A 24,708-nucleotide genomic window follows, 5' to 3' on the forward strand; every position below is an offset into this window, starting at 1 on the left:
GGTCCAATGCAAAATTACCTGTGCAGAGGCAGGTCAGAATTTGGCCTTGGGTCAGGAACCAATGTATGCAATTGGGATTATGGTTTGGGATTTGTCGCCCTGGGAACACTACTTTCATTTAAATATTATGTAGCTTTCTGGTCCTTAAGGATCTATGTGCAGCAATTGCATGGGACTAGAAGCAGGCAGAGAAAATGTTCACAGAGTGGCATAGACACCAGACACAGATATACATTTGTATTCCCATCAGTAGGTGGGTGGTTATTTTTATTTGCCCTGTTTGGGTGTCCCAGCCCCACATTGTATAAGTTTCATGTATGAACATAAGAACAGACTGCAAAAGGTCCATCTTGTTAAGTTGTGGGTGAACATATCAGACGACACAGTGATTCTTCAAACAGCTCTTGTTTATTCACGGGCCAGGACAGAACTGAACTGAAGGGTTCAGTCAGCCTGCTTATATAGAGCTCCAGTACAATGTAACTGTAACAATTTTCTAAAACTATCCAATCACTGAACTTCACTTTCAATCCCTTATTTGCATAACTATCTACAGTATCCCCCTGCTGGCCCAGAGTGAGAACTTCAGTACATAACACATCTAGTCTGCCATTATTGTGTTTTGGTATGAGAACCTGAATCCCTGATTGCTCTTTGGTCTAGAATCTTGGCTTGCTTCTGCCTCCATGGTTTGTCTTCAGTCCTGCCTTGCTCTTCAATTCCGATCACTGGCTTGTCTTTTTGCTCCTGAATCCTATTGCAGCCCAGCTCTGACCTGAAGACACAATGCTACATCGCCATGACCAATCCGATTTAGCTAATGATGACATCACTGCTGGCAACTGAGGTCAATTTAATGAGTTAAAGCAGTGTTTCCCAAACTTGGGTCTCCAGCTGTTTTTTGACTACAACTCCCACCATCCCTAGCTCTCAAGACCACTGGTCAGAGATGATGGGAATTGTAGTCCAAAAACAGCTGGAGACTCAAGTCTGGGAAACACTTGAGTTAAAGTAAACATCCTGGCAAGGAATGGCCACAACTACCCAAGGCTGAAAAAGGGAATTTATTTTTTTCCAGCTCTGCCAAAAATGATAATAGAAACCAGTGAGCAATTTGGGCTCTCAGCCTTGTCTAATAATAGCAACGGTCTATTTTCTAATATCCTTGTAAGCAAAAGGAGGCATAACTGCACACAAACCATTCCTTGGTTTAAGAAGGCATTGCAATCTTGTACTTGAAAGGGGCCTACTAAATCCACCATCTTCACAAAAACATTGAAATGCTCGGCCTGAATACAAATTAATTAATTTGCTTCATTTCCTTAATGGGGAAATATTATCTCCTGAAGCTAACAACCTCTTTTCCCCTTCTCAATCAGACAGACACGTTTTGGGAGAGATTACACAGCAGCTAATCTAATAAAGGAGTGTGATAGAGGGAAAAAATGTCTCTGGGGCTTTAACAGGGAAGTAACAAACAAACAATCACATATGTTTCTTTTCATTTAATTCCGGCTGTAGGGGCAGATGTAGCTTCTAACCCGTTATGATGAATCTATCATTTAATGATTAACTCAATGATGTGTGAGAAGAAGGTGTGGGGCTTTTTATAAAAAAAAAAAAAACGTAACCACCACCCAAAAGTCACCATGAATTGTGTTCATTTCAACAGTGGGCTGGCGGGTTTTCCACAAGGAGGAGAAATTGAGGTGAACACATCAGGGTGATCAACGCAGTCATATAAAGGTGGGAAAACAACAGAAAGGCTTTTGTTTGCTTGGACTTTTAAACTTGCCTTCTCCACGCAAATAATTATTGAGTCACTCAGGTGCCTCAAACTGGTTGCTAGGGACAATTGCTTGTTGTCTCTTGTAATGGACTTGAGGTGGGGGGGATCCTTGTTCTACTTATTTTGTGATAAAGCAGGGAGGATGCATCTCATTGAAACAACTTCTAGAAGGGTACTGATGCCAGATCACTTCCAGGTGGCCGATAATTTTGTGGGAGGGATTCACACACCTATTGGAACTTGAAGTTTGTATGATGAAAATGGATGAAAGTAACTCAGACTCCCTGGCATGGCAAATCCACTTAAAACATACAGAGATACTTTTGGGGGGATTAGGAGTGAAATATACTCAGTGTTGAGTGTGAATTTCATGCTCTTTATTCAGATCGTAGTAGCAATGAATGAAAATTTCTCCAAAATGTCAGCTATATATACATTATTTACACAATAGGCCCTGTGTGATTGGCTAATTCTGGGCTGCTCCTGTAGGCCAATCAGGTTGCAGATTCACTTCCTCCAGGAGTCTGATTGGCTGCTCCTGCAGGCCAATCAGATTGCTGCATTCTAGATCCTATTGTACTAGGATTCAGTTCAGTGCATAACAAGGAGAGTGACAGGGGAATGCACTGAAAAGTGTGGGGTGAACACATAATTAACTAGAAGACATGCAAATGTAACTGAAACCAATCAGGATGACTTCACATTGTTATATAACTTCCCTGTAAACAAATCATAATGAAGGATCAATAAAGACCATACAGAGTCTAGCCTCTGTGTAAGCTTCATGGAAGAAAATCAAAAGGAATGCTCAGTATATAAGTCAGCTAGGGAAGCTGTTTGTTGCATGGGGGTGGGGGGCTGTCTCATGAAACTCTAAAACAGGGGTGGGGAAGTTATGCCCCCCAGTTGTTGCTAACTCTAATTCTCATTAGCCCCAGCCAATGTGGCCAGGGGTGATCACAGTTGTAGACTTCTGGAGCTCCACAGGGTCCCCTGTCTTTGCTTGAAAGACAAAGACATTTATTGCTGTTGATGTTTTCATAGACATAAAGCCCATCAAATGTAGCCTCTTTGAATTAAGCTATGGGGTCACAGTGTCCCTATTTTCCAGGGACAGTTCTGGACCTACAGAAGCCGTCCCGGTTTCTGATTTGATTCTGGAATGTCCTGTTTTTGCTTAGGATGTCCCTATTTTTATCAGAGAAATGCTGGAGGGTATGGGGTTATGCGATCCCCGAGTCAAGGAGATAACTATATAACATCTGAAAGACATCTGAGGGCAACCCTGTATAGGGAAGTTTTTAAAATATTTAATGTTTTATTATGGGTTTTGTATATGTTGGAAGCTGCCGAGAGTGGCTAGGGCAACCCAGTAAAATGAGGGGGGGGGGGTATAAATAAAATAAATAAAATAAAATAAAATATGACATTCCTATTTTTATCAGAGAAATGTTGGAGGGTGTGGGGTCAGCAGAGTCACATGGCACAATCTTTGCTTGGTTTGCCAAGGAGCAGGGGATTACATGAGCGAATAAATATTCCCTATAGGCAAACCTTTGTGTATGAGAATTAGGTCTTATGAAGGCAAAACAATATGTGATTCCACTGATGGTGCAGTCTAGCTCTTGGGAAGCCATCACCGGTGAACAATGCAGACCAATGCGTGCTTTTAGGTTTAATCTGCTGAGCTGATTTTCATTACAAAATGCGTGTTAAACACATGCAGAATCAGAGATTCGTATTCCCTAGCGATGGCGCAGGGAGTAACAAGAATACAGGGGCCTACTGGGGTTATATCAATCCATGTTTAAGAGGGATTTTCATAAAAAGGACAAATGTGTAGCATTGTAGCGCCATCTGCTCAGGTGAAAGAGTGTGCCACGTTTGCCCCCTTTGCAGCGGGCTCAGATGGCAATCCATTACTACTTAATTGCACATTGCTGAATTGGCTGTTGCTGCTTCTCCATTGCTGATTGGTTGGTTAAGGCATCTCCTTTCCCACTGGCTGAGAGCACGCCTTCAGCCAGCAGGCAATAAATGGGAGCATGTTAAGCTTCTGCCCTCAGTCCACGTTGTCCTCGTTTTCTCCATAGGACTCTCTTTTCTCTCTCTCAGCCTGAGATACAGAAGCTGGTCGATAACACCAGACCTGCAGCTTTCAAGTCCAAGCACAAACAGCTTCCCCAATTCTGGCAGAAGAAACAATAAGACGGAAAAGCTTTGCTCATGGGGTGGCATTGCATGGACATCCAGGGCAATGGCAGAAAAGCTTTATGCTGTCAGCTCCCTGCTGACTTGTAAATATCACACAAGGCGTTTGTGGAAAAAATGGGCAACAACCCTTTTACATCCCCTTTAGGGTAGCCATCTGAGGGCTCTACGCCAATGGTAGGTGGAGCCAGAGGCAGAAGTGGGGGTTCATCTACACCTCTGTTTGCTGCTGCTTTCCTCCAGGATAAGCTGTGGTTTACTGCTGAATTGGACCAAATAGCAATTGAATTTTCCATTTGTTCTGATTCAGTGGCAAACAGCATGTTCTCCAGGGGAAAGCTGCAAGGCAAACACAAAACCACTTGGACATGTGCTTTCTAGCCATGGGGCAAATGCAAGAGTGGACAAGCTCTAAGCGAGCAGCTAATGCAAATGTTACCTTTGTACAATAATAGTAATAATTTTATTATTTAAACCCTGCCCATTTGGCTGGGTTGCCCCAGCTGCTCTGGACGGCTTCCAAAACATATAAAAACAGCATATAGTAGGCTCGTTTGAACATACGCACACTCCCACCTCTGTATCCTCCATCCAGACAGGCAAGAAGTAATCATCTGAGCTCAAGGATGCATTCCAGCCTGGCAAAAACCACTGGGAGGCAAAGCAGGGCCAGTGTGTGTGTGTGTGTGTGTGTGTGTTGGGGAGAGTTAGGAGGGCCAATAGAGAGGTCTTGAGGGCCACATTCAGTATCTGGCCCAGAGGCTCCACACCCGTCTTTGAAAACATGCCAGCTGCAAACTCATTCACTTAGCACCTGGCATGTAATAATTTGTTTCCAATTGAAGCCACCAATATACCTTCAGAACAAGGATGGGGAACTTGTAGCCTTCTGGGTGCTTTTGGACTACAATTCCCATAATCCCCAACCATCAGGTGAGGCTGATGGGAACTGGAGACCAACACTGGTGGAGGATGGTACACAGCTTCACCATACTGATCTAGAACCCTAGGACACAATGTTGACAGGTCTGTATCCTGTAGTTTGCCCCTACTTTCTGGTGCATAGAATTATAATGCTTTTGAACATGGAGGCTCTCTTCAGATAGCTATTGACAGACCTATCTGCTGTGGGTTTGTCCAACCCCATTTCAAAAGCCATGGCGCCTACTGGTCTTTGAGTAGACAATTTCATAGCGTTAATGACTCCTGGCTTGCTTCCAGTGAACTAAGTCCTGTCCCCGTCGCTGCTAATGAAGCCAATTGGAAAGAGGCAGCAGAAATATTTACCAAACACGGTTAAAAAGACTTCAGGGATGAAAAGCACTTAAGATGTCCAAGGTCTGATGCTGGCGAGATGGCTTGCATGGTCTGTCATTCAGTAAGGGATTACTATTCCAAACACGGCCTTAGTGATTCCACTGTGTGGCATCTAATTAACTGTCAGAAATGCATTGTTGAGGGGATGATGGATTATCCAGTTGAAGGCATTAATAAAGCTCATTCCAGTTTCCTCATGTGCAGGCTGGTACCAAGTGAAGCTAAGCTAAGCAAGAAACTCATTTCCCACTGGTTTGCAAAGCTACCTGAATGACGATCTGCAGGGACTTATCAATTCCCTACAATTAACAGTCTCCGAAATGCCACCTCCTCCTCTGTACTTGACAAAGCTGCAAGGGCATATGATTGCAGACTTCTAGCTCTCAATCCTTCTGCTAAGCATCCTTTGATACAATGAATTGAAGCAAACTCAGGTTCCCCACTTAAGACCCTTCAAACACTGTGAGGACCATGATCAGAACCCAACCACTTGGTTGGGCCATTCAAGCATTTTACTACATAGAAAAAGTGATTCCCACACAGCTATGGTAACACTGAAAGTACATATGCTCCATAGGGATCAGCAACCAAGCTTGAAGTTCCCACTGACCTAAAAGACTGGCAATCCTACCCTGGATTGTGGAGTCCTGGACTTTAGCCCCATGGTCCAGCTCTAGTTTCACCTCTGGCCTTAAAGGCAGAGCTGGAACAGTGGTTGCAGTCTTTGAGGACAAACCAGGGAACCGTCAGACTTCAGAAACCAAGTTTTACTTCAAGAAACGTGGATTCAGACCTCATTGTGACCCCTAACAATTCACATCTACTAAACTTTAATTTGTCACTGGTGATGGTTTGGCTATGTTTATCTACTCGATGGTTTGCTTTACAATCTCTTTCTGCATGGACTCCATGTGTGAGTGAGCAAACGAGACAGGGGAAGGCAGAATAGCCTCATCTTGAAGGAACATCCCTTTTGTAAATATGTTTGGCAATGAAAACACTGGTCCTTGCTGAGATTTTATATCACCTCCCAGCTTCCTCTCTCTGCTCGGTGGCTAGCTGTTGACTTGGCTTCATATTACAAGGAGATAAAAGATGGGAGCAAAAGAATAGTAGTGCAAAGGATGGATATCGAAGAAGAATGGATTATCAAAGGATACCACTGGTAAGGGATGGGCAGCTAACAGCTCAACCTGCCTTCTATCCTCATCCCCCCCCCCCCCGGAATCTCTTCCACATTTGCATTTGTTAAACCAAATATTTATAGTATACCTCTCTGTGGTGTATAGACTGAGAACACCAGGAGCTGTTTTGTATCTTACAGGTGCCACTCTCATTAAAGAACAGAAATAACTCCAGAAGTCTCTTGTTCAGGGGCAACCAATGTGGTACCCTCCAACATGTTGGACTACAACTCACATCATTCCTGATGATGCTGGCTGAGGCTTGAGGGAGTTGGATCCCACATTAGCTGCCTATGCTGTGATGTGCTGCATCCCAGCACAATGAATTAACTACACACTGTCCCCTTAAGAATATCCCAGCCTCCAAACCGTCTCTTCATTTGGACTAGGAGCAGCCCCACTGCAGACATGCATTAAAAGCCTTATCAAGGATCTGTAAATGTTGCAGCCAAATAAAGTAAATTTCCTGTGTCAATCTGAATGTCATAGCCCATTGTCTAAGAAGCAACACACCTGGGAGCATCACAAAGGTCTCCATAGATACATCTAAGGTATGTAAGTCTGTGGCATTATCCCCATATCACAGTTGGGAGTACTGAGGCTGAGGAGCAGTGATCTGATGAATTCATGGGTAAGGCAAGATTTAAATCCCCCCATCACCTATTTTTTTTCCTAACCCCCACACTTGCTGTCAAAGTTGCCAGAGGCTGTTGTTGGCTTGTAATTATCATGCCAACAGCAACACTGCGAAAATCCCAGCAAAAGCTTCACAGAAGGGCAGGCAAAATGATCAAAGAGTCAGAGAAACTCCCCTGTGAAGAAAGGTTGCAATGTCTGGAACTTTTTGGTATAAAGCAGAGGTGAGTAAGAGGTGACATGATAGAACTTTATAAAATGTAGCTGGATGTTGGAAGATTCGGTGCAGACAAAAGAAAGTACTTCTACACACAGAGCTTAGTTAAACGATGGAACTTGCTCTCACAGAAGACACTGATGACCACCTACCTGGGTGGCTTTTAAAGAGGATTAGACAAATTCATGGAGGAGGGCTACTGACAGCTTTGCTCTGCTTCCACGGTCAAGCTACCAGTTGATAGAAACCACAGGAGAGAAGAGGACTCTTGTGTTTGGGTCCTGAATGGGGTTTCCCCACAGGTACCTGTTTGGCCACTGTGAGAGCAGGATGCTGGACTATTGGCCTGATCCAGCATGACTCTTCCTAATTTCTGTTGTGTTTTTTGCCCTGATCCAACAGGCCTTTTCCTAATTTCTGTTGTGTTTTGAATGGGCAATATTTTCATATATTTTTCCTAATGGAAGAAAAGTCAGGGGAAAGTCTTCCATGTGAAAACAGTCTCCTGTACTAAAAAACCCACTTTTAAAACTATGGGGAATCAGCTCTTTGTGCAAAATGTGCCCTAGGTCTTGTATGGATTAATGTGTTTCATTTTTTCAACCTGAGACCCCAATTGTGATAAGACCTGCAGGGCTGCCTGAATGTTCTTCTTTCTTTTCTTTTCTAAAAAATTGTATAATCCTTAACATGCACATCACAGTGATTTTACTGACTGATAGAATATTGTACTTCACAGTGACAGCTTGACACTTTGCCTTATTTGTACAGATGAAATCTCCCAAACTTCCATTTGATAATTCACTTTTTCATAGAACCCACCTTTCCCCCAGCTGCATCCTGCTTCCTCAAACACAAAATATACAGACCAAGAGAGCCTTCATCTTTCTTCTTCACCACTAGACACCATTCAATCATGTGATCCCCCCCATCTAAAGTGATGCAATCGAGAAAAGGTGGTCACCCACACTCAGTGAATATCTGGAGCTGTTAAACGTGATAGCTATGTTGTGTGGCTATTCCCTCCCCCCCACAGGTGGAATAAATGAAGACAACGGACACAGAGTTTTAGGTTAATGGGCGAAAAATGGCCACAACTTTATTGATTACAGGAAAGAAGGGTATTGGCTTTAGGCATTGGCCCTAACCGACTATCCGGTCTGACCGGGAAGGGTTAAACACCAACAGGGGGAGCCACCCGAGATGCATATCCCTAGGCGCTCCCCAAGGGGTTACCGCTCGGGGGCGCGCTTTAGGCCCTAGCCTCCGTAGGTTTCGGACGAGGCGTTGCCCCTCGGAGTCCTTTAACGAACTACCCTTCAAGCATTGGGGGAGGTGATGGTGTTCCTCCCCCCCAACCTCATCTGCATGATAATACCCCGGCCAATGCCTACCGCCAAAACCGAGGGAGTTGTGACGATTTGCTACGAGGTAGGCGAAAAAACCAAGTGGCTCACAAAACCAGCCAATTAGCCAAATGGAAAAACTCCTACCAGGCCCCTTGCGGCGACCAGCCGAAGCCCATAGCAAGGTCAGTGGCAAAACCTAAAGGGCGGGTGGGTGGGAAACTGCGTCGTCTCCAGGGAAGAAAGGGGGTGAGCCAGGGGCTGCCCTGACCTTAAGTGGCCCTAGGAAGGCCCGCCCCTGCCGCCAGCCAATTGGCTGGCGCCACAGGGTATGCTAATTGGGTGAATCCCTGTCTCCTGCGAGGCTGACGCCAGCCTCGCAGAGTGTGGGCGGGGTCGTGATCCCACAACCCCCCCTCCTCCTGAAGGTCGGAAGGGGCATTCTAATTCCACTGTTGGAGGCAATATGCCTCTGGATACCAGTTGCGGTGAATCACAAGTTGAGAGAGAAGTGTAGCACTCAGGTCCTGCTTTAAAAGAGGATTGGACAAATTCATGAAGGGTGAGGCTGGCAGTGGCCACTAGCCTCAGCGGCTACATTCTGCCTTCACTGCCCAGGTAGGAAGCCTCTGAGTACCAGTTGGTGGAAACCACAGGAGGAGACAATGCTCTTGTGCTTATGTCCTGCTTGCTAGTTTCCCTGAGGGATCTGGTTGGCCATGGTGATGCTGGACTAGATGGGCCATTGTCCTGATCCAGCAGGGATCTTCTAATGTTCTTAACTTCAGGACTGAGCTGAGATTAGAACCCAGATACTAATTATACTGATATTTCAAGCACTAGGCACTGCCCATAGAATAAGTAAACATCCATGGAAAGTAAAAATAACATTCAAGGAGGGAAGGGAGCAAAGAAGACTAAAGCCTTTGTCAATATCACCCTTCCTGAGCAGATCAGGTTGACAGAAGCCGTTTCTAACAGACAGTCTTCCATCAGACCTCTGCATTGGCAATTAGGCTTCCCCAAGCTTGAATCTCTTGGGGAAATAGTTTAGCTGAGTCCTTTTGCTTCCCTGGCTGGGAGATTGACACTCCTCCGTCAGATGTCCATTTCTGACTGCACAATATCGTTCCCACAAATGAAGCAGAAGCTGGATGTTCATTCTGACTCTCCATTTAATGGTGAAATATCTTCTTCTGGCGTGGCATGATGAAGGGCAGTGGGGAGGAGCAGGAGGAAGAGGTGCCAAGCATCTGGTCACTGTTCATCTTCTCTGATGCTGTGCCACTGAGAGGAGAATGAAATGATAAGGACCATGACGCACCATTACACATCAGCTCATCTTGTAAGCCAGACATTTAAAGTGCTATGATGTCACTTTAAACAGTCATGGCTTCCCCCAAATAATTGTGGGAGCTGTAGTTTGTCAAGGGTGCTGAGAGTTGTAACAATACCCCTATTCCACCTCCCAGAACTACAATTCTCAGCATTCCCTGATTATTCAATAGGGTTGCCATACTTCAAAAAAGTGAAAAATCTTAACAACAAAATGAAGTTTTTGAGCTATTTTTAAGGAAATTCTCCAAGATATACGCTTCCAATGTGGATTGCTATACGTGTGGATTTCCCCAGACATTCCAGCGATTTCTGCCCAGACACTGTTTCTGATGGCCAAATCCTATCTATGTCTGGAAAATTCCAGATGTATGGCAGCCCTATAACCACTCTGGCAATAAAGAGAAGAGGCCTCCCCCCTAGCAGCTCCCAGAATTCTTTGGGGGAACCCATTACAGCTGGAAGTGGTAGCATAGTGCTTAGAAGGTATGGGGTGAATGTGGCCTTTGTTTGTCTGAAGTGCAAATTCAGAGCACAGCAAAATGCTTCAGAGAACCAAGGAGGTTTATTTGTTTTTGTTTTTTTAAAAGCTCTGAAATTCACTATTCCATGATGGCAACACCCTTTGAACTGATAGCCACGGAAGGCAAAATCCTATTGGTTGGAACAATTTGGATAGTCCAGACAGCTGTTAACACTGCCTGGATGCATATTGCCTTTGTTGCCAGCCTCCAAGGATGAAAAAGAGAGGTGTTTTGCGATGCGGGTAGTTTGCAGTGTATGTCAGGCCACCCTCCAGCTCCTGATCCTTTGTTGTATATGCTGTCATATGCATTTAAGATGCAGAGAACACTGTTGGCTGTTAGTCCACGTGGGCCAGGCTGGTGTCACAGTTCAGGCTAGCAAATAAGGATCAGAGGCAGGTATAAAGTCAAATGTCAAGTCATCATCCAAGATAAAGGAAAATAGTATCTTCACACCAGAGCCAAATTGCTTGGCCTAAAGAGAAAGCTTTTAAAGTAAGACTTTTCTGGGCCTCGTAGATAGGGATTGGCCCATGGAGTCAGCTGACTAATGCTAGATGGAAGTCCTGGTTCAACTTCTGTCCTGTACTCAGCGGCATAGCGTGGGTTGTCAGCACCCGGGGAAAGGCAAGTAATTTGCGCCCCTAACCCCTAACCTCCCGCCGCTGCCAGCTTCTTCTTGCTGTTGCCTGGGCTGGGGTATTTATGGTAAGGTAGCCACGGCGGCGGCGGCGGCGGCGGATCCGTGTCAGGTGATCTGAGGCAAGTTGCCGCTGGCGCTGCCACCCAAACAATGCCGCTTGCCCGGAGGAGGAGGAGGGCAGAGAGGCGAGGAAAATGCAACATGGCCCAGCTGCTGCAGCAGCAGCAGCGGCGGCGGGGCTGTGAGGAGGGGCTGCCTGGCGCGCCCTCCGCGGCCCTGACGCGCGGGGACCACGGCGAGCACTGAGAGCCGCTGCCTGCCAGACACCTTCAGCCCAGACGCGCGCACAGCTCGTCGGTTCCGCGAGACATGGGGCTCTGCTACAGCCTGCGCCCGAGGCTCTTCGGCGACTTCGGAGGCGGCGAGCGTGCCCCCCCCCCCAGATCTTGTGCCCGGTGCGGCCGGCCCCCCCTGCACCCCCCACGCTACGCCACTGCCTGTACTCATGTCTCACAAAGACATCCTGTTAACCATGAACAAACAGCAGCCATGTTGGCTGGGTACCTATATATCCCTCAGTCTTAAAGATCCCGTGGGTGCATCTAAGTTAGATGGGGATGGTTATCACTTGGTGCCTTCCTCAAAACACCCCCTTACTGCTCTGATTCCTAAGGACAAGAGTCTTCTTTGTACCAGAACTGCTGGTGGCTAAGACACAGCGAGTGTTTAATGAAAGGATATTAACAACCACTGCCTGTTGACGATCAGGGTGAGAGTTTGATACTGGCAGGCAATTAGCGATGAAACATTTCTCCAAGCACTCAGAATCTGACGCTGCTTCAATCAGGATTTAGGTTGGTCAGAAAGCAGCCATAAAGCAAAACCCTCCATGACAAAAAGCGGAAACAAATTAACACAGACTGTCAAGACTGCTTCATCCCTTTGATTTGGGGATGGTCCTTTGAGGGGAAGAGAGCAGAGGCAGTGCTTCAGAGTAGAGAACTGTCTTTTCCTGGTGTATCAACCAAGGAGTCAACCTTAGGGGAACTGGATTAACTGGAAGTGGGCCAGGCATCCTTTAAGGTCTGGTAGGAAACGGTGCTATGCTGGAAGCAATAATCGAAGTTTGGCTCAGCATATTGTCAGGGGGTCGGCAGTCAGATGCTGGAGGAGGTGGTCAAGAGATGGGGAGCAAGAATGGGCATCATTCTTCCACTTCCCAGGACTATATTCATCCCCTGCAAAGGTAAAAGAAAAATTGTATTTCTGTGTAGGTGTCAGGAGCCCTGAGTGGGAGGGAGGAAAGCCTGGCTGAAAGGCAGGCACTCTTGCACAACCCTATGAATTATTGCCAGGGCACCGGACCAGAAGGCGTCCTGATGATTGTCAGCAGGGTTGCACCAGAGCACCTTTTGGTTCAGTGCTCTGGCACGATCCTGTTGACTTGCACCAGAGTGAGTGATGCTCTGGACTCACATCAGAGTATTGGACCAAAAATGAGACATTCTGGAAACCAAACAGAATTGGTTTCTGTGATCTGGGATGTCCTGCTTAGAATGGGACACTTGTGGGGTATGTCCTCCATGAATTTGTTTAATCAACTTTCAAAGCAATCTAGGTTGGTAGCTATCTCTGCTTCCTGTGGGGGTGAGTTCCATAGTTAACAAATAACAATATTACTAAACAATAGGAAGCCTCTGTGGGGTGGGGAAAAAGGAAGGAAGGAAGACACAAGCTCTTTGATCTAAGTCTTGCTTCCTTCCACATTTTGTAGTAAAGCAGGCTAGGGAGGCTCTGGGCAATGGCCTCCAATCTCAGGTGGATTATTAGCCCCAGTAATGAAGAGCATAGCTCATGTGAAGGACAAGGCGTTTTCAAAACCCATTAATTTTACTCATAATGGGGAATTAATGTGCAGAAAGGCAATGCCAGCCCAACAGTAATTGCTTTTTTTGGAAGGTTTGGAACAGTCAGGAAGTAAAACTCATTTTCAGGCAATGCTTTCTTCCCACCCCCAACTCCCTTTCTATCTTTCAGAAGAATTGAATTTTTTTTTTAAAAAAAATGCTGCTGCTTTTTCTTCATTATGGGTTGTTATATTTCATCATTACAAGACTTTCATATTTCAGCGCTTTCTCATTACATTTTTATAATTCCCCCTCTCAATATTAACATATAGGGGCAGAGCTGACGAGTCAGACTCAACAGGCTGCGGCCTATATTAATGTTTCAGTGTGTGGCGGAGTTAATTAGTGGCCATAATTCTCAGTGCTTCTGACCTTTGAGCAGGTGGCAGAAATCTGTTTTTGGTCCACCACTTCTGGATTACATGTCCGCCTTCCTGTCAATGAGGCCTCCCTTTGGGAACATGGCTAATGCGTTCTGAAATTCCAAAAGCATCCATTGTGACGTCATCAGATTGCAAATAGATTCCACACACCCCAAACCCGTTTCCACAATGATTTTTTTTGCTGAAATACCCTTTTGTAAGAACATAAGAAGAGCTCTGCTTGTTCTGGCCAATGGCCCATCTAGCCTAGTATCCTGTTCTCACCATGGCCAACCAGATTCCTGTGGGAAACCCACAAACAGGGCCCAAACATGAGTGTAGGTGAGTTCAGACTTCAAGTATGGATGGGGGCAGATGCTCCGATCCAAGTTTCATCCCTGATGTCCGTATGTACATTGTGTTCCCGCCAGTCTCTTCCCAACCTCCACGCTGAGCAGGGAAGCAACTGCGAGGGCTTCTACTCATGGTTGCTTGCACTTGAGTAGAATGTCTCGCATAATCAGGGACCCTGCTTTAGCAGCATTCTTGATTATATGGAGGGTTATTTTCATGTTCAAGTGAATTTGAATATAAGCCTCTTGCAGACCTTCCTCACTCAATATGGAGATGGTTTGAGGGCTGAAGCGTGGGCACTTTGTCATTGGTAATGTTGAGGTGGGGCTTTTGCTTCTGGGTCTTCCCTGAGAGCACACCACTGACCTTAGAATCCTAGAATTATGCAGTTGGAATGGACCTTTTTAGTCATCCAGTCAATCAGTATTGGGGGCATTCTACTGTCTTGCTTTATTCAAACCTCTCCTGTTTGTTTGTTTATAAACCACCACTGTGTTACTCAAACTTTTGCGGTTGTTTAAAACAGCCCATTCTTTTTCCTCTCAGTGTCTCTCCCTTATTTCTGTACTCAAACCTCACCCTCTACCATTTCTCAGCTGCCTCATGTGAGACAAATAAAGGATGTGGAGTTTTCAAATATTCTATAGTATATAACTTTAAAACCACAATTTTCCTCTCAATTTTCTCTATCTTTATTCAAAATTTGACCATTGTTTTCATCACCACTTTCCCCCTCTCAGTGTTTCTCCCTTCTCACTCCCATGCCATAGCCAATGCTCTTGTGCAACCTGCTTGTACTTTTGCTCTCCTACCCTCCTGAACCTCATGCAAACCCATGCATATCCTCTAATAGGGGCTTCATGATGACATTCTTACATTTTTATTATACAGAAATACCAAAATGGACACATGCACTCATTCCTACATTAGAACAGGTTTCACCAAATAAAAATGAATTAGGAAAAAAAAATCCATGTGCCATCACAACTGTTAATTCATATCAGTACATACCCTGCTAAATCATGGCTAATGCACAAACATTCACTGGGCAGTTTCTTATATAAGCTGTGAGGGGAGAAGGTCCTCCAGTCTTCTCTAAATCCTCATTTTACATAGAAAAATGCATCAGGAAGAAGGGTAAGTTGAACACTCTTTCTTGACATAGTTTATGCCTGTGCAGGGAATTTTTTTAGAAGCAATACTCAAATGTATGAACCCCTACCTAGAATCGTGCAGCCATGAAGCCTTGCAACCACATGATTCTTGAGACCATATTAACTGGTCTTCAGTAAGACTTGAACATAGGAAGCTGCCTTAGATGATCCATTTAGACTAGTATTGCCTACTCTGACTTGCAGAGGCTCTCCAGGGTCTCAGTCAAAGGCCTTTTTCCTAGCCTACCTGTCTGGGATCTTTCAAACGAAGGATGCTGGACATCAAACCTGGGACCTTTTGTGTGAAAGCATCTGCTCTGCTATGTTACAGTTTCCAGTTGCCTGGTGAAGAGGACCAGCACCCGCTCTTCCCGGGTACAGGTTTATGTGCATAGAGGCAGCCCAAGACCATTTTGCCTGCTTCGACGCACCTGCTTCTGCATATTAGAATTTCCAGCCTATAACGATGGAGCAAAAAGGTTAATGGCAAAGCTTTAATACAGTATTAAAAACTGTTCTGCAATTCCCTGATGGCCAAGTCTCATTTAACCACCTTTAATAGTTCTAGTGCCCCTTGTACCCATGATCAATAGCTTGCATGGTCTACTATATATAAGGAGATAGTTGGGAAACTGCAGCTGGAAAACTATGCCCGTTGTAAAGAGCGGGCAAACTGAAGTTGGAGGGCTGTGCCTTGTTTGGCCTAACAGACTAGCCTCTGGAGCAAATTAGTCCTTCCTAGCTACACCCTTTTCTTGGATGCTCAGTTTGTTTTGGCTGGTTTAAACCCACCAAAAAACCTTGGGGACACTGAGGGGGTGCACCCATCCAGACAGCAGAGAGAGAGGGGGTATTTATGAAAAAATACCCCCCTTGAGCACACTGTGCTTTCTATGTGGACTCTATGATTTGCGTTGTTGTTGTTTAGCAACTCCAAGCTGCGGGATGTTAGCATCCAAAATGCATATTTTTTTAAAAAATAAATTTTATTTTTCAGATTTTCAAAAATTTACTGACATACAAATCACAAACACACAAATTGCATAAATTTCCCATAGACATATCCCATCCCTTGTGCTTTCATTTTCATTTTTTAAAACTGCATTTTATACATGAATCCACCTTTAAGCTATTCTTTTGTTTCTTTTCGTAATATGTTTAACTGCTGGTTTTATGTTAACCCTGCAACGAACTTATTTGGAGACAAGAATTTTTCAAATATTCCACAAATTCCCCCCAATTCCCAAATGCACATGTAAAAGGTTAATTTCAAGAGCTGTCAAACTGTGATTTCCTATGACTGAGGTAGTTATTTGCAGTTGGTACAGTTATGGCAGTTAGCTGAACAGTCTTAACAGAGCAGCGGGTATTTTATGTTGTGCTGCTGTTTGCCTCAGAGTTAGTTAGTCCGTAACAGTTTAATATATGTAAGGTGTTTTAACAATTTAAGAAACACCCACCGGCATTGTATATTTAATCTGCAACTGCAAGGACACTTAGTAAAAGTTATTTGTCCTTTAAACTTTGAAAGAGAGTGTATTGCATAGTTTTTATAGGAGGGAAAAGGAGAACTAATTAACAGGTCAAACGACCCAGGGCTGTCTTCCGCACACAAAGCTCTGCTAAATGGGAACTAGAGTTTAATTCCCACAAAAGCAACCTACCAAAAAAGAAAGGAAAAAAAGAAAGGACATACATTAAAACCAATGCAAAAAACTACAATGGAGTAAAAGCTAAAAACACATTCATGTTATAAAAAGGCAGGAATAGACCATCCCACTTACCGAAGGAAGCCATAGATGATAAAAGACCAAAGGCCTGGAAGAAGAGAAACATTTCTGTTTGGTGCCTAAAGAGAGGCAATGATGGTGCCAGACGTTCCTCCCTGGGGACAGTGTTCCATAAGCGGGAAGCCACCACTGAGAAGGTCCATTCACATGTCAACACCCTCTGCACCTACCTTGGAGGGGGCAAAAGGAGAAGGCCTTGCATGATGAATGCTGGGTCTGTGTTGGCTCATGTGAGCTCCTGAGCTACATAAGGTTTTATAGGTTAAAAGCAGCACTTTGAGCTGAGCCCAGAAATTCCATGGAAGCCAGTGCAGCCATGCCAGAACTGATGTTTTATGTTCAGACTACCTTGCGTTGGTCAACAACCTGGCTGCTGAATTCTCAACCAGCAGCAGTTCCAAAACTGCCATCAAGGGCAGCCCCATGGATATTGCATTGTGGTAATCTAACCCAAAAGATACCAGAGCCTAGACTACAGAAGCTATGCTATTACATCCCCCCTTTTAAATGTACACACAGAAGCCACAGCCTCGAGGTGGAGGCGCCAGTTTGTCAGAAGCAAAGCCTGCATACGTCAAGGCTACCTGGCTGTGAGCCAGGCAACACCCTCCCAAGATGCTCCCCCCTCCCACTGCACATCAACCTTTAATTAATTAAAGGAAAGCATCTAAAACAAATGAAAGTAAAAGCTCATTTTGCTGCAAACAACACACTTTTTTTCTAGCTTGGAACTCATAATCTCCCCCCTTCTCTTTTGTCAGGAGAAGAAAGACAATAAACGGCTAATTTCCAAATCAGGAAGAAGGCAAATATTGTTGGATCCCACTTGGAGAAAGCCATTACCCAAATTAATGCTCCTAAAATGGACAAGGAACCTGTCCATTTCTGCTGTTTTTGTAGTGTCTGTCAGCTGTTTTCGGTGTTATGTAAGCACACAGCCCATCAGGCTAGCTTACTGCTCAGTGAGCAGAGGTGAGGTTCGTGATTTCAGGCATTATTATAATATCAAACTGTGTCTCCCTGTATCAGTCTTCATAAACAACTGGGGTTCGTCAGCTCAAATCCTGCTTTGCATTTTGTCAGTAAGAGAGGTGAAATTTATGGTAGCTAGGGGGAGCAGCAGGGCCATCGTGGTGGTGTCTCCGAGGCTGTGAAATAGGAAGTTGCAGCTCTTCAACTGCTTTCAAGAGGGGCTGCAAAGTGTTCCTATGCTGGCTTGTCTTTGGTCTGTCTGGTCAAGAGTTAAACATGGAAGAGCCGGAAGTCAGGGAATCTTCTCTTTCAAATCATAGAATTGTAGAGTTGGAAGCCAGGGTTATCTAGTCCAACCTGTTGCTATATAGGGATTTCAACTAGATCATACATGACAGATGGCCATCCAACCTCTGCTTAAAAACCTCCAAGGAAAGAAAGTCCATCACCTCTCATGGGATTCTGTTCCACAGTCAAACAGTTCTTACTGCCAGAAAGTTCTCCCTGATGTTTAGTCAGAATCTCCTTCCTTGTAATTTGAATCCATGGGTTTGGGTCCTAGCCTCTGGAGCAGGAAAAAACAAGCTGGCTCCATCCTCCATGTGACAACCCTTTAGATACCTGAAGTTGACTGTCATATCTCCTCTCAGTCACTTCTTTACCATGCTAAACATACCCAATGCCCTCAACCATTCCTCGTAAGAGGCCTTTTTAAACCTTTGTACAGTAGGCTAATTCTCTCTCTCTCTCTCTCTCTCTCTCTCTCTCTCTCTCTCTCACACACACACACACACACACACACACCTGTATACCCCCTCTAGGCAAAGAAGAGGCAGGATCAAACATCAAGGAAGCAAAAACACCTGGGATATGAAGCTGGTGATGGGGGGAAGCTTGGGAAGAGTTATGAGGGCCAGAGAGAGAGAGAGAGAGGCCTGGAGGGCCACATTTGGTCCCTAGGCCTGGGTTTTGTGTCATGATGTTACCAAAGGTTGTACACAGCTCTGGAACTGTAAAGAAAGTACACTATAGCTTCTGCCATCAGCCAAAGAAACTAGAGCCACTGGGAGGCTGTATACCTAGAGTTGCCATATTCCCAAAGTGAAAATCCGGATAAAGTTGTTGTCCTTCCTTCCTTCCTTCCTTCCTTCCTTCCTTCCTTCCTTCCTTCCTTCCTTCCTTTTGTCAAGTTTGTTGAGCTTGACATTTTTGGGCTTTTCTTGAATTTTAAAAGCATTAAAAATAAAATAAATTACCCTGCTTGCAGGGTTTTCACGAACATTTTGCTGATTCATCAAAAATCCACCCAGACGCCATTTTGCAGCCGATTCCCGGATGTGTTTGGGAAAAGCCGGGTGTATGGCAGCCGTAGTATACCCTGTCTCTTAGGATGATCACCAGGCAAGAGGGAGACCACCCTGGTCCCAGTCACTGGAGAAGGAGCAGCTGTAGGAGGCTTGCATCCCTGCCTGAAGGAACACTCAGCTCCGGCTGCCTGTAGCTCCAGGACTGCAAAAGCCAAGAGAAAGGTCACTCATGATCCAGCTATTGGCTGAAACCACAAGAACCATAAGTTGCTATTCAAGCAAGAACACCAGCAAGGGAAGATTAGCCTAGTCTGAACTGTATAAAAATGGCTGCTTAAAGACCAGAATGGGCTGATCTGTTGGCTTCTCCATTTCCCATTTTCCCAGACGTAAGTTCATCCCTCCATATCTTCACATTTGTTTGAGAAGTTTCTCCTCCAAAAAGAAGTACTCATGAAAAATTATCAGCAATTTAGTGTGAATTTGCCCTAATAGACAAACCATTCTATACATACCATTCTAGACACATTTTTGCAAAGCCGTTTCCCCTTACACAGTCATACCTTGGGTTGGGAACATGATTTGTGCGGGAGGCACGTTTGCAACCCCCGGCGTTTGCAGCCTGAAGCGCTACATCTGTGCACATGCGTGACAGGATTCAGCATTTCTGCACATGCGCGTGATGTCATTTTGTGCTTATGCGCATGTGCGAGTGCCGAAACCTAGAAGTAACCCGTTCCGGTACTTCTGGGTTCGACGCAGTCCACAACCTGAAAACGTGCAACCCGCAGCATTCGTAACCTGAGGTATGACTGTGTCATGCATTTTGGCCTGCTTGCTTCACTAATATATGCATTTTGTATGCACATTTCACCCCTGTATATGCATTTTTGTACACATTACTGGAGACATACCCCTGGAGAAATGCATTGCAAAATTCGGGGAAGTGCAAAATTCAACGGATGGTTGTATTTCAGTTCACATTTTTTTTGGAACGTCTGAATTAGGTAGGTTTCCTCTTTAAATGAGAACTGAACTGAATTTCTCCGCCATTCCTATTTATAACTATCCACTTTTTGCGGCCTCTAATAACTGATCTGCCCTTCTCTGCCTTTCCTCTCTACTCATTTTCCCTTCTATGTCTGTCTTTTTAGCTTAGAAGGCTGGTGGCAACCACCCTCACTTTTTAAATTGATGTGAATCACTCTGCAAAGCAAAACTGCCTGAAAAGCAGGAGACAAATACAGGAAATAAATTAAGAAAAAAGTACTTGTCCAACTTGCAGTGTCCCATGGGACAAGTGAATTGTACTTGTGACATGGTCAAACAACAGAAGGAACTTTAATCCATGTTCCAGAATGCCAAGCCCAACTTGCTTCTGCAGGAGGCAGTCATGTATGTTGCTTTGGATGGCTTTAAAAGAAGATTTGACAAATTTGTGGGGGACAAGGCTGTCAATGGCTACTAGACACAGCAGCTATGCTTTGCTTTAACTGCCAGAGACATCATCTCTAAATACCAGCTGCTAGAAACCACAGGAGGGGAGAATTACTGTTGTTCTCATATCTCACCTCTGGGATTCCTACAGGTATCTGGTTGGCCGCTGTGAAAACAGGATGCTGGATTAAATGGACCATTAGCCTTATCCAATAGGAGGTTCTTATGCTCACATGGTGCATTATAAACAGTTTCATACTCCAAACCAGGTAATTGCAAATATTGGCTACATTGCCACTTAAGATGACATTTTGAGTGGCAGTTGAAAATGAGGTTTCTTTACATTTTCTGTTTTCATAGTAATGAAAGTGGAAGCCGAAAAATGTCCCTTTCTCCTTCAACTTGCCCAAATGACGTCCATGCTTCCTGCGCTTCCTGTTTATATTTATTGCCAACCCATTAAGATCCCCCTCCCATTGCATCCTTGCAGCAATTCCCTCCTCAGACCAGCACATTGGCACATTTAACCTTCTGCTATGTCCACATTATGCACTGAGCTACGGCAAATCGTTTACCTGGGCAGTGAACTCTACCGAGCCGCATTCCAAATACAGCGATTTATTTGATACATTTCTGACAAGGGAAGCGACGTAAAAGGTCTCGCTTTTCTGACCGAGGTAAATAGCACATCATAATATAATCAGCAAGCAATACTAAAGAGCAATTCAAGGACTCTGGAGGGAAACATGTTGCCGGCTGATAAATGATTGGACATGACATTCAACATTTCTGATAGGGGATCTGACAGTTAGGCCAGAAAGATGTGTTCACTGAAATGTGGCCTATAGTATGTAGAGCGGATGTGGGGAACATTTTTAAATTCTTTCACAGGTAAAACACACACAGAGCACTGCAACATGGCTCCCTCTCTCTCTAGCACCAGACAGCAGAGAGCAAGAACAAAGGACAATAGTCCCACTTCACGGAACACAGTAACACAAACATCCTGTCTCCATCACTTCCCACTTGGTGGAGTCAAAACATACACCATCATGTGATAGACAAAAATCCCATGACTACAATCATGGAGCAGGAATTCTAACAGGTCTGAAAGATGGTGTGTGGACTGAGCAGAATCTCACGGGCCAGATGGAAAGGTCTGGAGGGCCACATTCAAAACTCCAGGGCCTGATGTTTCCCATCCCTGCTTTGGAGGCGAAGCAAAAGGCAAGCCTGATACCAGACCCAGGCAGTGCATAAATCTACCCACCATCCCTCCAGAAGTTCAAAGGCATGCAAAAAAGGGGAAGGGGGAAGCTAAAGTATTGTCAGTTGGCAGATGCCTCCCCTCCAGTGATATTGCGCGGGGTGTGGAAGGGGGAGGGGTTGCTGATGGCGAGGATGTGCTCTTGCTTTCTCTCTCTTCCTCCAGGCTGGCTGTGTACTCTGCACTGTGATGCTTTTGTTCTCAGACAACTTCCCCATCCGCTTTGCTGCAGGGGTCCCACTGTCTTTCAAGAAACAAAATCCCGGGGTTCTTCCTGAACTTTCAAAAATCTCTTCTCTTCTCTTCTCTTCTCTTCTCTTCTCTTCTCTTCTCTTCTCTTCTCTTCTCTTCTCTTCTCTCCCCACCCTTGTACAGCTAAATGCACCATTTGAGAGAGAGTAGAAAGGCTGGAAGCATGTGGGTGGTTCCGTCCTGCTGCTGTGATGATGATCACTGCTAATATTGCCAAGTATAAAGCAGTGTTTGAGCATCGAAAGAGAAAGGGCTGTAGGTCAAAGGTAGAGCACCTGCTTTGTAGGCAGAAGGTCCCAGCTTTGAGCCCTGGCGTCTCCAGGTAGTGCTGGTGAGTGAGTGAGACCCTGTCAACTTACAACACTTCTCCCCAGAGATCTGCATGCTTTGATGATTTGTTAGTGGGCCATTTTCAATGTCTTACTATTGATATACAACACTTAATAGCTTGGGAGCAGTTTACTTGTGGGATCACCTTTCCCTCATATGTGCTCATTGAACCACTTTGATCTGCAGAACTGGCACTATTACAGGTACCACTCGTTACTCAATTCACACTTGCAAGAAATCATCCTTTTAGTGTGGCAGCACAAACTCCCTGCCTATTGACACCAAGCAGGCGACTTTGCTGTATCCTTTTGGTGCCTTGTTAAATCATTTTTGTTTAGGCAAGCCTGTTCAAGTGTATAGACATTGACATGTTTCCATCTCTTTTTAGTTCACTGCTGATTTCAATTGTTTTTAAAATGTTTTTAATTATTTGTTTGTAGCTTCATTTATTAACTTTAATATAGCTTGTATACTGCTTTGATGTTTTGTTACAATTAAGTGGTGTATATACATTTTGCTTAATAAAATAAATTTATTTCGGACATTAAATATAGATATATAAGGGACACGGGTGGCGCTGTGGGTTAAACCACAGTGCCTAGGACTTGCTGATCAGAAGGTCGGCGGTTCGAATCCCCGCGACGGAGTGAGCTCCCATTGCTTGGTCCCTGCTCCTGCCAACCTAGCAGTTTGAAAGCACGTCAAAGTGCAAGTAGATAAATAAGTACTGCTCCAGTGGGAAGGTAAATGGTGTTTCCGTGCACTGCTCTGGTTCGCCAGAAGTGGCTTAGTCATGCTGGCCACATGACCTGGAAGCTGTATGCTGGCTCCCTCAGCCAATAAATCGAGATGAGCGCCACAACCCCAGAGTCAGCCACGACTGGACCTAATGGTCAGGGGTCCCTTTACCTTTACCTTTATAGATATATAGTCTGCCTTTCTAACCCTAAAGCCCACAAGGCAGTTCATGATACTTTAAAACAATATCAAACAATTATTCTTTAATAAAAAAGCAGCATGCATAAATAAATGAATGAATGAATGAATGTAGTAAAACCACAGATCGTTGAAACCTGCAATGTAATGTTACAGCATGGAATACAGATGTTCAGGATTCCTGCAGCCCCATGAGCAGAGAGGGGAATCCAATCCCAAATAGTTTTGAGGGGGTCTCTGATTTCAGCCTCCTCCAAGGAAAATTCTAGCTGGATTTGTCAGTGCCTTAAATTCTGTCATGAGGCTGAGCAAATCTCTCTTCACCTGGGATTACCTGTGTAAATTGAATCTGATGGCACCAAACCCAGGAAGCAGCCTTGGTTAACTAACACTTGCGGAAATTGCTCTGAGGTCCCCAGACAGAAGCTTAAACAGAGTGTAGCAACTTACTCTCCGCAATTCAGAGTTATTTGGGGATCGATTTGAAGGTTTCAGTACAGCCAGTCAGGGACAGGGGGTGGTTGTCATTGTGCGGGCAACATTAGATGTTCCTCAGTGGCTCCCCCCACCCCAGGACTAAAAGAAAAGTGGAGGATGCTTGTGATTTGGAGCACCTCTGGCATGGATGGTTGCCTGAGCCCCAATTCTTGGGGTCCTGTACCCAGCGAGGGTTAGAATCTAACAGAGGGAGTTGCTAAAACAATCAGACAAGTTTCTGTGTAAGACAATGATCATAAATGGCCACTTACAGTACAAGTCTTCATCAGCATCCCAAAAGAATGTGCTACGGCTAAGTAATGCTGCCCTCCAGACTAACAGTGGTCCTTTCCCTCACCCCTCACCTAGTTGCTAGGCAGAATGGTGTTTGAGAGCTGAGCTGGCAGTGGGCTGGAAGCTGGAGACACTGTGACATGCTTGTTCTGGGCTGGATCCAAAGCTGTGACTAATGAAGAAGCGAGACTGTTGGGCTGTTTATGCGGTGAGCCTCTCCATCTTATGCTCAGGTTGTCTATATGGGTAAATAAAACCATATACAGTACCCTAAAGAGAGTGCCGTCTCTGCTGATGTTCATTGCAAGGAAACCAAACCCTGGGTAAGTGCTGGAACCCTTGAATTCTCTCACTACTCAGAGATCAGGGTGGTGTGTAACGATACATTTATCCTCTTGTACTTGGCGGTACATGGCTGGGGGAGGAGGGTGTGGAAAGCGAGAGCAGGGAAGAAGAGCAATCGTCAGTGAGCAAAGGGTGCTCCATTTCCTCCCCTCCCTCCACAAATTGATGCAAAAAGCAGGCGTAATTAAACAGCTGTTCTTAATAATGCCCTGACAACTGTCCCCACTTTAATTTGCTTTGGAGTAAAGATTAATATAACAATGCAGCGATACTTTACAAAGGGGAGAAAAGGGAAGCAGAGCTAATAAAATCCGGTGGCTTA

At 44.9% G+C, this 24,708-nt stretch overlaps 2 long non-coding RNA genes across 3 annotated transcripts; one reads left to right on the top strand and one right to left on the bottom strand.

Moving 5' to 3' along the window:
- Positions 1-7,096: 7,096 nt before the first annotated feature.
- On the top strand, positions 7,097-20,758 carry LOC307204515. Of its 2 annotated transcripts, XR_013833722.1 has the most exons (3): positions 7,097-7,361; positions 17,531-17,741; positions 20,637-20,758. It is a non-coding gene; the product is annotated as an uncharacterized lncRNA (long non-coding RNA). The 2 variants fall into 2 exon arrangements; XR_013833723.1 differs by lacking the exon at positions 20,637-20,758 and having other exon boundaries at positions 17,531-17,831.
- Positions 9,625-13,806, bottom strand: LOC307204397. The gene is made up of 2 exons (XR_013833677.1): positions 13,482-13,806; positions 9,625-9,987 (listed from the first exon to the last, which is right to left on the bottom strand). It is a non-coding gene; the product is annotated as an uncharacterized lncRNA (long non-coding RNA).
- Positions 20,759-24,708: the final 3,950 nt, after the last annotated feature.

Source organism: Podarcis cretensis, assembly GCF_951804945.1.
Source record: "Podarcis cretensis genome assembly, chromosome: 15".
Lineage (NCBI taxonomy): Eukaryota > Metazoa > Chordata > Lepidosauria > Squamata > Lacertidae > Podarcis > Podarcis cretensis.